Raw genomic sequence first — 12,612 nt, 5'->3', positions numbered from 1 at the left:
TGGCAGTGCAGTTACATGTTGTTATAACATACAAGCTTGTCACATCATGATCCCCACGCGACAAGCATCCTGCACCCCAGAGATCTAACACTGGAGTACAGATGATAGGACACAACCAGTCTTACCAAAATGGCTTCTCTTTGTACTGCTGGGATAGGTTCCCAGACCACAAGCTCTTCATGTCCTGCCGCTTACCTACGTGGCTGATTCTTTCCTGCCATCCTCACCCCAGAGGTGAGTTTCAGGGGCATGCTCTCTTCTAGGCTGGGGACTTAATCTAATCATCATTGCAATGCAACATGACACATGCTGATCCATATTGTGCAAAACATTTGGTCAAGAAACCTGGAACCAGTCTGGTTGATATTTCTGCCCATAGAATCCAATTAACCCTAATAAAGAACTTCTTGCTTTGTGACTACAATGTAAACATACATTCCATTCTACAGGGCAATCCTTGTTGCCTCTCATACTATAAAAACTACCTTTGTGTATTTTAAGACCAGGAGGGACTATTATGATTCTCCAGTTGGGCCTCCTGCATAACAATAGCACCCAAGAATTTCTGCATAAAGGGTACAAATTGAGATTCAGCTATTCTGTTTCTTATAGGGGTGGGAGAATTTAGTGACCCCTGTATTGCACAAAAGTACTGATCTTTTGTCCGGACTTCCATCTGATAGACCATATGCTTCTCTCTCAGCATTTGGAATCCAGAAGACATTCCCCAGCAAGCCAAAACAATTAAGGTAAGTCAGATTTTAGATCTGATCTGGGCTCTATGGCTCCTTCCACAGAAAGATCTCAAAGTACTTTACAAATACTAACGAATTTAGCCACATGCCATGATGCAAGAGAATCTTCCTCCTCTCTGAATTTCCCCATCTCTAAAACAAAGATAAACAATGTGCCCACATATAATGCTTTGGTGATCAATATTCTGAGCTACAGCCCCTCGCTGTCAAAACTGAAAAGAAGCTTGACACCATTCACATGCAGCATCTCCAAATGAGTGAAAATATCAAATAATACAAATTCAAGTCAAATGAAGAGATACATTTTCTAACTACACAGGTCCTGCTCTCTCAGCCAGCCAGTCAGCCAACACTCTAAGGTAGTATGGTCATCTCCGAATGCCTACCAACTTCCCTGTGAGAATCATCTTTGACTTTGACCCAATGAAAGCAAGATGAAAAAGACCCTCCAGAAGACCTATACTATGATGGCTAGATGGCATCAATAGACATCTGTCCCTCACAGGCATCCTATTCTGTAACATGCCAGATCTGGCATCATGGAGGTGCATAATGCATTGAATGGCTTCTACCCTGTCCAAGGGACAGCACTAGAACTAACCAAAAAATCCAAAACCCCACATTCAAAGGATTAGATGCGTAGAGCCCAGGATAGAACACCAATCTCCTGACTTCAAGACCAATGTGTTAGTAACAAGACTATCCTTCCTCCCTTTGGGACAGCAGGTCTCTTTAAACTACCAAGGGAATGTGTAACTTTAAAACATGATCATAATGGTCCCTTCTGACCTTTACTATATGAACATCTAGTCTGACCTCCTGCATAATACTGGCCAGAGGTTTTTACCAAGTAATAAAACACTGGGCCCTGATCTAGTCACTTGTGACTGAAAGTGTGCCCCTGCCCCACCCTGGTGTGTTACATGCTCAAAGTGTACAAGAAAAATGTGTCTCTAACCTCTCATTCAAGTGCAGCAAAACAAACTCCTCTTAGGTGCTTTCCAAGGGCACGTGCCGTTGGCATACCCATAGCATAACCTCAGCTCTGAGGCAGACAGGTTTCCCCTGGAGGCTCCTCTATACCTCAGCAATTGTTGCCTCCCAGTTCATTCATCATTGTCAGATGACTAAGCTGCAGCTGATCAAATCCACCTAGACAGCCAGGGTGGCCTCCCCTGCACCATGGCAACCTCAGGAATCCTGTTTGCACTAGACCTTTCCTCTTTCCACCCCAGGCTTGTCTCTCGCACCAAAAGAAAACACCTTAGCTACCACAGAACTAAACAATAGCCTTCCACAAGTGAGAGACACTTTAGGCCCAGTTCTCTGCTCATTTACACAGGAGCAAGCAGACTGTCTTCAATGGCATGACACTATATTTCTCAGGTCCCCTTACCTTGCAATTCACTTGAAGCTATAAATAAGCAAGGAATTTAGTTCAAAGCTGCCTTTTGGGGCCAAATCTTCATTCTATTAAAGTCAATGTCAAAATTCCCATTGGATTTCAATAGGACCAGGATTTTGCCCTTGACTGCTCAAACCAAAAGCTTTCCTTTTACTTCCTGAGATGAGCAGTCTGGGAAACGGAAATCATTCAATCCTTATTCAGTCTGCTTTACAATCATTTTCTCTTCCCTCACCCAGAAAGGTAAATGCAAGCATCATCTTTCCAGCCTAAGGTACAAAGGTAGTTTTTATAGTATGAGAGGCAACAGAACCCCACTGTGCTTCATATGCTTTTGATCCAGTTTCTTCTCTCAGTGGTGCCCAGAAGTTTCCTGACAACCTGGCACTAACATGCTTGTGTGAGCTCAAGTGTTTTTCCTCTCTCAGCAATGAGGTGGTCCCATACATTTGTATGGGGTTAAAATCAGGCAGTTTTACAGGGCTTTGGAGCTGTGCTCCGGCTCCGCTCCAGCTCCAGGCAAAAACCTGCAGCTCTGCTGCTCCGCGCTCCAGCTCCAGGCTCCACTCCAAAGCCCTGGTTTCATAGTATAGTTGGAGACTGGTATCCAGTCACCATTACATGAGGTGACAGTTCCTACCTGATTACTTTACTGGGAGAGGTGAAGCAACGAGCCAAGAACAAAGTGAACCACAGACATGCTGGTGCCAGGTTTGAGGAGGGCAACTCACTCAAAGAGGTCTTCAGAAGCAAGGTACAAGAGGGTCCCAAATACTACAGTGAAAAGTAGGGGCATGCACAGGAGTTTAAATTCCACTACTTTTCAGGGGAGGGTATATTCTGTGACCCTGCTATGGCCCTGGGCTGGAGGGGCTCCCTCTCCCTGCCAGAGTCATTGGGCCAGAGGAGCTCTGTGCCCCCATCAAATATTGGGGGGCATGGCCCTGCTTGCACCCACTTTTTTATGCCCCTGATAGAAACCATTCTATCCAGGTTGTTATACTGTACCCCCCCCCCTCCAAGGCATCTGAATACCAGCATCCACTTTCCTGCCCTTTGAGCAACAATATAGCCAACGAGACTATCACTTCCAAGACAGCACTGCAGCGCCAAACATTTCCTGTGGGGTTGACAAAGATCTCAGAACACCTATGGAAGTGACCCATTTCCTACTGGATTGCTTGGCTATTATATAGAATCATAGAAATGTGGGGCTGGACGGGATCTAGAGTGGTCATTTAGTCCCTTCTCTCATGCGGAGGTAAAGTATACTTATACCACGTGGCCTGAAATACAGTTTTAGCATATGCGAGTGTCTCCCTCCAGTAGCTGGATCAGCATGGATAGCAGCCTACTACCTACTCACATCTAACTGAGTTATTCCCTTAGCTCAGGTAGTACAGGCTTATGTTTTTGATGCTAAAGTCCTGCGATCTATTGATGCTGACAACCTAAGGCTTGCATGTGTGTGTGGGTTGGGGACAGGGGGCCGTGCACTGGTTTGTTACATTTGCTTTAGCACCTTCCGACATAACTAGTATATTTTAATCTCCCATTCCCCCCTTGTTGAGAATGTTCATTAACCATTTATATTTCACAATGTCAGAGTTAATTACAGTCCTCTCTATTTTGGGACCCACCTCATCTGACCTGTAATATTCCGCTGCAAATGTTGATATGGGGTTTCTCAGTTCTGCTTTATCTCAGACATGCTTTTGCAATGCATGAGCTACGTGCTGGAACAAAATGCAATAAAAAGAGCTTTAAATAAAGAAAGACAGTACAAGCAACAATCCTTATCTTCCTATCTGCATCATAAAAATGCAAAGACACCCATATGGCCCATTGCAAAAGAATGAGTTTCCTGCAGGCACTGTGCTGTGTCACTCATTCATATACACAAGATGTACTGTACACAGCTATGGAGATCACAAAATCCCTCTGCTAACAGGGAAAACTCATATTTCATAGCTAGGATGTCATCACACGGCTTCATTTCACAACTGGTCAGAATGGCTGAATCAGGGCTTTTCCAAAAGGCCAAAATATCAAAATATTTTCTCAGGCTTAAAATGCAAGATTTCTGTTTAAGACAGAGAAAAGCATGTTCCAACTGGAAAAAAAGAGCTAGATGGAAATGGTTGTAGGATGGTGTGTGGATGTAATAGCACTAGCAAAGAAGAGCAAGCATGCCGACATGTAAGAAGTGATGTGTGTGTGTTGTGTACAGAAGAGTGTGCGTGTATGTCTGAGTGTACACGGGTTCCTGTGACTAAGCATACCAATGCATTTGCCAGCGTGAGGGCGGGTATGCACCTGTGCAACACATGCCTCTTCTCTATATCTGAAAAGAAGTTTAGAGGAGGAGTGCTGTAAGTTCGTAATCAGGAAGGGGAGAGGTTTCTCATATAACAAATGCAACCCTAGCTACAAAAGCCATTCTCTTCTCTGCTGTTCCATTTCATGTGCACATGGCACTTCCTGTAGGCATGACATCCTAATCTATTTCCAGGACCAGCTCATTTGACTTTCTACAGTGGCAAGCTCACCAACATCTGCTTAAACCATAAAGACAGTCACCCTGCGAGAAACGCACATTCTTTGGAGGATGCTCTCTCCAGACTAAGCAAGTTTGGAAATCCATGAACTCCAGCGGCGTCAAAACCACAGTGGTGAGATCATTTGGTGACTGTGAAGATGATAGACGCTTCTGTAGGCTCTTATCCAGTTTGCCTGTGCAGTATTATTAACCTGGGAGTTCTGATATTCATAGCATGATCCAATCATTTTCTGACAAAAACAGAGGATTAGGCACACTTCACTGTACACAACAGAATTAACTGAAGCTTTGAAGCAGTGCTGTGGGTCTTGGATGGCCTTTTTGTGTTTTTAAGCCACTGTCTGCTTCAGTTGGAACCCAAACAGTCCTTTTCTGTGACGTGTCTTCTTTCACAGGCATTAATTATTTTCCTGGAGCATTTTAGGCCATCTAAAAAAAGCAAAGAATTATTTTGCCTTCTGCCTGCCTGAGTCAGCTACCAATTTAAGAGCTTTCAAGGACCCTGAAACCACAGAACCCAGGCCCTCCAATTACCTGAAGCCATGGCATAGAATCCATGCCCTCATCCTCACAGAACTTCAGTAGCATTCAAACACATTTGATTTGAATTCCAGGGGTGTAAATGAAGGCCAAATTTTGTAGCGACCAAACGTTGCTTCCAGCAGATGAGTGTTCTGCAGCTCATCTATGTAATGAATTTGCTGTCTCCATCCAATTCTTATTGGACGGTTGCCCACAACAGAAAAAAAATCCACCAACACAACAGGCTCCAACCATTGACAGTGTCAGCAAAATGGGCAAGAGTTGAATGAAAACAGACTTCCCTTGTTCTCCCTGGAGATGGTCACACGAAGGCTAGATTGGATCCTGTTTGATGGGGACTAGAGGGTGAGTATTATTGTGCACTCATGGCTTTCCTCACCAAGTAGGTTACAGTAGGAAGATAACATCGGTCAGAAGCTGGGCTGATCCCAACAACAAAAAATAGAAAAATCCAAAGCAAAAAAAAAAAGTTAATTATAAAGAATTTTTTTCTCCCCCTCAGTTTGGATTGCTCGATACATTGCAAAACAAAATGCACTCAAACTACATGTATAAAAAGGTTGTATTTGACATCTAGCAACCTGAGATTCATTATCACTGTTTAAAGTGTTACCAGAGTCCCTAGATAAAAATTCAGTCTGTCAGACAGTTGAGTATAATTTATTCTTCCCTAAATATATTTAACCACACACACTTGGGGGGGGGGGAGGAAGAGGGAGTGAATGTTATCAAGGGATCAAGAGCCATTCCAAACGCAAGAACAATCTTAACTTCTTCCAATTCACTGCATCTTTCAGTCACATGGGCAGCATTTTACTTGGCTCATTTTCCATGCAAGGCTCAGTTAAAAGAGCACAATTCCATTTATTTTGAACCCTGTGGACGGTGAAGAATCCAGGCAATGTTTTTCAAGCCTAGATGCCAGAGGGAGGGAAAAGTATCCCTGGGGCACGCTATTTTTAATGCCTCTCTAGAAGTGATGACACTCTGGCAATAGTAGATGACAACTTTGCAGCAGCCTCAGTAGTGAAAATATGAAAGCCACATAAGACAGCAATTGCCAGGCTCATGTCATGAAGACCACAGAGTCTTATCTTCTCTTTAAGACTTTTCATTTCAGTGGCCTGATGTAATAGTGATTGTCACAGACCTTTCCCATTAATAGCGCTGCAGGGAAAAGGGGGAAAAAGGATAGACCAAACAATTCTGCAGCTTATGTCCCGTTTAAGAGCTGCTCTTCCAGAAAAGCATAACCACACAAAAGGCAATGTTGTCAATCTATGCCCCGGGTGACAGCAATGCAACAATTGGCCACTTCTTTTGCCCTGAAGAGTTCTGTCAGGGCAGTGGACAGATCAAAGGTCCATGATGTTACTGTCTGGAAGCTGCTGATAGACCTGACCATTGATCACAAAGTGCCATTTCTCTGCACATCCAAGTCACTCCCTAAGTGGCACACTGGGAGAAAACTAGCTGGCTTATGCTCAGCTCAAATATAAAGAGAATGCCTGTTGGAGTGGAGAAAGATTTGGCAGAGCTTAGGACTTCACTCCTCGGGATCTATTAAACATTTCAGATAGCAGCAGGGCCAGAAATGCCTTTTCAAGTACAGCTGGCCAAGGGAGTTCAGCCCTTGTTCTCAAGCACAGAACTCATCATGGTCATTGGTATATTTGCTACCTCCAGGCACTGTAGTTGTGGTGCTCAGGAGTCCACCTGAGATGTGCAGGTAGTTCAGAATACAGCTGTCTGCCTCCATCAAATTGCAGATTCAAGAGAATGTTTGCAAAGAGCTGCCCTGCCAATGGTTGGGAATGTCTGACATGCAGTATCAAAATGGACATAGGAACACATGCCAATCATATTCTATGGGTGCTTCTGTCCATTAAGATTGGAAACTTTTTGCTTCTTGATTTTCTCTCACCTAGGGATTCTAGTGGGTTTTTTTTTGTTTTCCATTGTTTTACTTGTGGCAGAATTGGGTCTATAATTTAATAAAATAAGAGATCATCCCAGGGAAAGAAAAACGATCAGGCTTGGGTCGGGGTGGGAAGAGCCTTGCTAAAGTTTTGCTCTGTTCCATGAGTTTCAGGGAATGAAATCTTTAGCAATAAAAGTTAAAAACCAGAATCTGCACAGGAATGAAGCTGTTCAAAAGAGGAAAATGCAAAGAAGCCCATTTGAAATCTGAAAAGCCTGCCTCAGTCAGAGTCGAAACACAAAATAAAGGCTGTTCACCTCCTCCCCTCCCCAGACACCTTTTAAATATTTTTATTTTGAGTACAAAAGCTTCTGCCTTGATAGCCATGGAAAGGGAGTCCCCTGTTTATCCACAGAACAAACAGCATGGTAGTAAGAACTGCTTTTAGGGTGACCAAATAGCAAGTGTGAAAAATTGGGACAGAGGTGGGGGGGGTAAGAGGCGCCTATAGAAGAAAAAGCCCCCAAAATCAGAACATCTGGTCACCCTAGCTGCTTTCCCCACAGTACTTCAATCCCGTACTGGGAATCCACTCTTAGGGTGAAGAAGCTACTTCAGTCTAGGACTGTTCAGCCCTTGGCATCTCTGAGATTTTCAACAAGTGAGTCCACTGTGTTGATGGGTTTTCAACACGAACACTCATCCACTAAGAGCTGGACTGAGGCCACCAAAACTATTTCATAGAAACCACTGAATCCTTCTCTTCGTTTGAGCACAGATGGTCTGGATTTGAACCAGCAACCTAGAAGTCAAAGGTGATAAAGCCCATTATCTCTCCCCAAATCACTCAGGGACCCTGAGGTTTGTCTAGAAAGTTCATTAGCACTACGCATAAAGTTTTTGAATAATAACTGGTACTCCTAATCCTCTTCAGAGAGCTCTCTACCTCATTTCTAGAGAGGAGGCGGCGTTAGGTAAAGGGGGCTGCATGTTGGCAAGGGTCAGCCTGCCTGCTGCCAAAGGTTATGCTACATCCCAGTCTTCATCTAGTACACAAAGCCAGGAGCAAGCAAAAGATGAACTCTGAAGATGTCCAGGAAACATGGAGAGAGAAAAAAATGGAGCGTAAGATGAGAACAACCTTGGCTGGCTGCTCTTGCTATAGGAAAAATGCACAGGCTTTGAGTGGCTATGTTGCCCCTTGGAGGCATGGGGACCACAGAGAGCAGCTCCTCCACCTCCTGCCTGGCTCCTCAAAATGCCAAGGAGTCTCACCCCTGTGGAGCTCCAACACGGTCTTCCAAAGGGTCTCAGAAACGAGACATTATCCTGCTCCACATATGGTAGAGGATATCAAGCCAATGACTTGTGGGAGCAAAGGGGTTGATCAAGGCCTTTTAAATTAGACTAAACTCTGCAGCAAAGTAGCCCACTGCCAGCAGAGAAGTGGCAGACCTGGTACAACTTGTCATCATGCACTGTATCTGCTCCACCCTCACCTCCCCACAGGAGATAGAGCAGCAGGACAGAGCCACCCATTGCAGGGAACTGGGCTTGTATGCAGGGTTTTGGGTGGTGGTTTTTTTTAAGTGACTGGAACAGGAAGTTTATTTAAACACCATAAAAGTCTCATCTTGGGGCAAACTTCATAGTTCATGAGGAATTAAACTTTAGCTCAGGAGGGAGGAAGGTCCTGGGAAAGCACATTCCTGCATCCCAGTGTTCGAAGTAGCATTAGCTGACTGTCCATGGCCTGGGAGGGAGGCAGAGAGAGCAGTAACTTAGAAACAAAGAGGGAGGGAGAAAATTTGCTAGGAAGAAAACTTTAATACAAGTTACAAATTATTACCTCCCCCCACTATCCAAACACATGCAGTAGATATCATCCCTTCTCATTGGGGCAACAATCCTGCAAAAAGGGAGTGAAAGTGCCTTTCAAGCTCAATCGCTGTGTCAGTGTCTGCATTATAGCTCCTTCCATCCTAGGGGCACTATAAATGTCAAGGAATTAAAAGCCTCTCAACCCCCACACCCAGGGTGGGTAGGCAAACGTTGTTAGATTGTTAGGTCTTTTAGGCAGGTCACATGTCCTGCTCCATGCTTGGGAAAGCACCACAAAGCATGTGGGACACTTATTATTCCCATTTAATGATGGAGAGAAAGAGAGGATGAAATCCTAGCTGTACTGAAGTCAATGAGAGTTGTGGCCTGGATTTCACTCAGAGTGGTTAAGTGACTTGCCCAAAGTTACATAGTGAGTCCACTTTAGAGCCATATAAAGCTCTCAGATACCACAGAGATGAACACAGGATAGATACATAGCAACCCAGAAGTCCCAATTCCCAAGTCCCCTGCTCTAATCACTAAGCTGCACTGTCCTCCTGGAGCCAAGAAAAGAACCAAATAGTCCCAATTCCAAGTCCTCTATGTTCTCTGCCCTGTTGCTGAACAGCTGCTGAATGCAGTAAGGTAGCTTTGGTGGCAGTTTGCCATAGGAACCTTAAGGACAGATTACTGTCTACTGCTGATCATGACTTCTGCGTGTGCATGACGGAGTTCATAAATCCAAAGTTTAATTAACAAAACAAGGAGGAGAGGGAAATGAGCCTTTTCTGGGCTGCCCAATGAACTGGAACGAGATGGTTCATCTGTCCAGGTCTGGCCCATAAAGCATTGCTAAGACAAACATTATTTACCTCTAAAAAAAAGAGCAAAGTACAAGGAACTTTCCCTTCCCAGTTACAGCACACACCCTGAACTGGACTAAGTTCACAGACAGGTTGGGCAGGGTATAGTCCATATCAATAATGAAAGACCTAATAATCACAGGGCTGGGGAGAGGCACCTGGAATCTGCCCCGATGCTTAACTTTCCCAGTGTTATCTATGTTAAATTGTCAGTAAGTAAGGAGAAAAGATCCCAGCAGAGCCATACCTTGATGGCAAGAGGATCAGATTGGGAAATTGACACCATCCTGCACAACACTCACATAGCAACTTGCTCAGTATCCAGCATGACAAACATCAATGCTATATGAAGAGAATTAAAATCATCCCCACAGCTACAGTCAGTGCAGCAACCCTGGGCTGTCAGGACCAAGCCCCTCCTATCAGCTGTTTGAATGTCAAGCCTGCAGAACATTGATTCTAAAGCCAAATTATGTCCCTAGAAAATGCAAAGCTCCCACTGGCCTGCTAATCTAGGTATTTATAACACACCCATCACTGTAGTGGCTCTGTCTCTTGTAAATTTTTATTGAGCCATTTGAGTGGCTACAAAGACCTCAGTTCTGCCTTCTCTCCCACTCTGTAAGACGAGTTAGAAGTACTAGGAATTCATTTCATTCTTTGTATTCTTATTTCTCTCTGCTCTTCCCTCTAACTGGAAGCATCTGGGTTCACTGTAAAAAGACCTTACTGTTAACTTCAAGTTCTCAACTGCCTATTACTAGGGGATACTTGAGCTGAGGACCTCAATTCCAATCTCTCAGTCACCTGCCAGTACACATATGCACACTGAGGGACTCCGTGTTAGCTCTTAACTCAGATGCCAGATACTTGGTCCCCCACAGAAGTATGTCCAGGTAAAAGACAATGCTAGAATGCCAGATTCACTCAGCTGCTCTTAACTCACCAGGTGATGTAAACCACCTGTCTGCAGTCATTGTTTTTTTTTTTCCTACACACTACAAAGAAAATCCCCTTGTAATCACTGAACTTTAATCATACATAACAAAAACATATTGGCTAATTCTTAGTCCCAACAAAGTCAATTGCAAAACTCTAGAGACATCAATAGAGACCAGATTCTTGCCAACCTTGTTGGATTGACAAAATTGTCTTTATCCACTCACCTTGACCTGTCCGTTTCTCAACCAAACACAAAATTCAGTTGAGTTTCAAATAAACAATCTCTGCACAGCATAAATTGAAAAAGTCCCTTCATAAGATCCACCAGCAATTCTCCACCCTGCACACTTGATAACAGCTGTGGCCATTCTGTCTGCAGCCTTGGCATACAGCAAGCTTGCAGAAATGGCACTCTCACCTCCTACGCTAAAGAGGAAGCTGTCTATCAATGCCTTGGTATTATTACCAGGAAACCAGTCAGGAGCGAATGAGGAGAAAGCTATGCCCACAATTTTCAGTGAATGAAACAAAGATAAGTGAATGAAACAAAGATAAAGTGGAAAGATAACATTAAGGTCTAACAAAAACAAGCAAAATGTGTTGACAAGATTTCATTCTTCAGAAATCAGCAGGCCTCCTCCATATTTCAGCAGAGCATGAACAGGGGGACTGAAACCACCTGGAAAGAAACACTCAGCAGCACTAGCATTTCATAGCAAAATTGTCTGCAAATAAGCAGTGTAACTAGCAAACACCACCACTGTTTAAGACTCCCCGTTATAATCTAAAGCATCATTGACAACTTTTATAAGCCGTGATTTTAACCCCCAGAGTGTCACGTTAGGCTTCGGGCATTGAAACAGGTTTGGTGAGAGGTGAATGGAGATGCTTTTGCAATCAGCCAAGAGGACTGGTTGAGAGCCCAAATCAGAAAAGAATCTACCAAGGTTCCTCCAAAGCTGCATGGCCGGCTGATACGATTTATAATTTGTATTGTGGTAGCCTCTAGGAGCCCCAGTTGTGTTAGGCACTGTACAAAACCAAGACCCCATTGTGCTAGGCACTGTACAAACATAGGACACACAAAAAGTCCCTGCCCCAAAAGCTTACAATCTAAGGGCAGCTTCTCTTGCACCAGGAGGTATTTGCCTCCTGATCAGAAGAGCCTCAGAGGGGTCCTTGCTCGCTGCTGCTGCCTGCAGCAGCACCTGCTCCTGCATTTCATTGCTCAGAAAGCATCAGGCCCTCGAAGTTCTTAGTCTGTTATATCTCCTTTCCGTCCCATCTGCCCACAGGACAGAACAGCACAGCAAAGTGAGGAATTTTCCATTTCCAGGGAACTGAAACAAATGGCTCAATTCCTTCTATGGAAATTGCATTCCCTTAAGTATTTATTTCTGGCCCTGCCTGTCCTGAGTGAACCCTCTCCCCAGGATCCCAGAGGGAGAGAGAGATGAGACCTAACCCTGCTGCTATAACTCTAACATCCTTCAGCAGAAATCCAAGAGAGACCCTTGTATGTTATGACCCTCTCCTTCAATTTCCATGCAACATTTAAGGAACCAGGAAAACAGAACAGCAAGGGACTGTTCACTGATATTTGATAGAGTCCCTGAGAAGCAACAGCAGCTGTATAGCTGAACTCAAGACTTGCAGGATCCTGGGAATTCCACCCCAGTACCTGTGGGAGCTCTAAGAGCCCCTCTCCCACCCACAGGGTCCTGGGAATTCCCTTAACACCTATCTCCATGAGCCATTCTCCTGCAGACAAGATCCCAGGAAGTCTCGCTGTACCTGCT

The 12,612-nt window shown here is 44.3% G+C and overlaps 2 protein-coding genes across 16 annotated transcripts in view; one reads left to right on the top strand and one right to left on the bottom strand.

Annotated features, from left to right (window-relative positions):
• KIF6 (kinesin family member 6) overlaps nucleotides 1-12,612 on the top strand; it is a 378,942-nt gene that overhangs the window by 207 nt on the left and 366,123 nt on the right. The window lies entirely within an intron of this gene.
• Nucleotides 1-12,612, bottom strand: part of DAAM2 (dishevelled associated activator of morphogenesis 2) — a 243,033-nt gene that overhangs the window by 192,651 nt on the left and 37,770 nt on the right. The window contains exon 1 of one of the 12 annotated variants that reach the window (XM_042848504.2): nucleotides 11,038-11,250. The exons of the other annotated variants lie outside the window; for them this stretch is intronic. The gene's annotated coding sequence lies outside the window, so the exon portion shown is untranslated. Of the gene's footprint in view, nucleotides 1-11,037; nucleotides 11,251-12,612 lie in introns of those variants that run through there. 12 annotated transcript variants of the gene reach the window in all.

The sequence above is a fragment of the Chrysemys picta genome, chromosome 3 (genome assembly GCF_011386835.1).
Source record: "Chrysemys picta bellii isolate R12L10 chromosome 3, ASM1138683v2, whole genome shotgun sequence".
NCBI lineage: Eukaryota > Metazoa > Chordata > Testudines > Emydidae > Chrysemys > Chrysemys picta.
This window is presented reverse-complemented; position numbering and strand designations above follow the sequence as displayed.